This window comes from Aquarana catesbeiana, linkage group LG03, assembly GCF_042186555.1.
Source record: "Aquarana catesbeiana isolate 2022-GZ linkage group LG03, ASM4218655v1, whole genome shotgun sequence".
Lineage (NCBI taxonomy): Eukaryota > Metazoa > Chordata > Amphibia > Anura > Ranidae > Aquarana > Aquarana catesbeiana.
This window is the reverse complement of record NC_133326.1, coordinates 728,140,441-728,142,850: the sequence shown is the minus strand read 5'-3', so window position 1 is coordinate 728,142,850 and position 2,410 is coordinate 728,140,441.

The window sequence follows — 2,410 nt, the reverse complement described above, 5'->3', positions numbered from 1 at the left end:
GAAGCAATATACAAGTGGAATTCTTTCTGTTTTCTTTTTGTTATAAAATCTGACATCTAATTGGATAGTTTTATTCACCTTTCACCCCTTCCTTCTACTTCAATTATTTGTAGGTGGTAATAAGGGTTAGAACCAAAAAGGAGATGCCTTGAACCCTTTCAGCCTAGTAAAGGGGGCAATAAGTGTGGCAGCTGTGATCTGGTAAGTTCAAGAACAATCACAGCACTGCAAATATCTGGCATCCATTGATAATATTCATCATAGATAAAATTAGCAATGAGCCAAAACGGTTTCGGTTTGGGGTACTTCACCAAAATTTGAATGTAAAATCCAAATGTAAATCCATGGGAGTGTAGCCCCTTTGTCCTAAACAGGGGCCACTATCTAAATGTAGCTTTTGGCTGGGCTGTAGTCAGCTCAGGTTGATTGTATAGTTTTTCATTTTGTATTTCCCTATGTTTCAAGTGGAGTTCCACCCAAAAATGGAACTTCCGCTTTAAGGACTCCTGACTCCCTGACATGCCACATTTGGCAAGTCATTTTTTTTTTTATTTAGGGGGGGTACCTAGTTTTGACAGGTACCCAGCTCCCACTTCTGCCCATGGTGCAGAGCAGAAGTTCTCCTCTCCCCCCTCCCTTAATGTAATCTTCAGGGACTTGTCACAGGTCCCAAAGGATTGCCCGCATGCGCAGTGCACACCCAGCTGTGAAGCTGTTGCAGTCGGGTGCCCACACTTGCAATGCCGGCGCCGCGGAGAGGAGAAGGAGAGAAGCAAGGCTTCGGGCGGCCGCATCGCTGGACCGTGGGACAGGTGAGTGTCTGTTTATTAAGTCAGCAGCTACGCTTTTTGTAGCTGCTGACTTTTAATAAACACAGAAATGGGTGGAACTCCGCTTTATTTTGGGTTGTGATTCATACTGCTGCCAGTGAGGTCACTGGTGCCCCTGGAAATAGAATGGGATTTCACAAACAGAACTGAGTTATGAATATTTATATTTATTTTAGCCAGCCGAGTAAGAGGTTCAGGCCACTGGTGCATGATGAAGGGGGGGGTTAAATATTTTGGACAGGCCATGTGCTGATGGATGCAGCTCTGTTAGGCCCAGTAGCAATAAGTGTGCTGAAGTGGTCCTGAAGCTGCCTGCCTGGTGTGGAGGAAGCTGTGCCAAGGAGAAGATTCAGGAGACGAAACTTGCTGGAGAGATCCAGGAAAAAGGTTGGTTTCTCACAGAGCCTGGTGACTCACTTGAAGGACGCACTGAATTTGGCAACATTCTTATAGTGTTGCCGGGTCAACTTAAAGGTTCCAACACTGTGAAACTGGACATTGATCTGGATCTAGAGAGTCTGCAAGTAACCTACCTGGTATCTGGGACTCCTAGCCCTCACCTCCATCACTGTTCTAAAATAAAAGCTTAAAAAAGGCAACATTGGCGGTAACCCAATGTTCTACTTAATGCCCTTCTTTAGCCATAGACTCAGCCCTGGGGTGATGTGCTGGTCTGCTCCCTGCTTCTAAAGGTGTCATCATGCCTTTGGGGTGTCAATGGGGTGCTACAGGAGCCAGAACTTAGAAATCAGCAAGGGTCATTTTCTAAGAACAACAAACTATGAAGAAGAATTACTTGGAACTTTTCAGACATTCCAATGATAGAACACATGGAAATAAAATGAATAATTATTTATAATTATATATATACAGTGCAGTCACAACTTCATTATCCCATTTTTAAACATAATATAACACTTGTAGGTTTCCAGGATCATGCTGATACATTCCAAATCATGTTCAGGGGAGGGAGACTATTCATATAGATAGAGGTCAAGTTTACATCCTGTCAGCCAATAAAAGCATCCTCATCTCAAGACCAGCAATCATGTACAGTGCTATGAAAAAGCATTTGCCCCTTCCTGATTTTTTATTTTTTTGCTTATTTGTCACACAATTATATCATCAAACTAATTTTAATAATACACAAAGATAACCCGAGTAAATACAAAATGTAGTTTTTAAATAATGTTTTCGTTTATTAAGGGAAGAAATCTGCCCAAGCCTGCCTGGCCCTATGTGAAAAAGTAACCCCCTCCCCCTTTTCTAAATCATGAATGAACTGTGATTAAAACATTTTTTTGGAAATCTGAGTTAAAATTCACTTGTCACACCCAGTCCTGATTACTGCCCGACCTGTTCAATCAAGAAATCAGTTAAATTGAAGCTGTCCGACAAAGTGAAGTGCGCTAAACGATCTAAAAAAAACAACACATCATGCCGATCTAAAGAAATTCAAGAACAACTGAGAGACAAAGAAATTGACATGTATCAGTCTGGAAAGGGTTACAAAGCCATTTCTAAGGCCGACCACCTGACTGCCATTATCCATAAATGGAGAAAACTTGGAACAGTGGTGA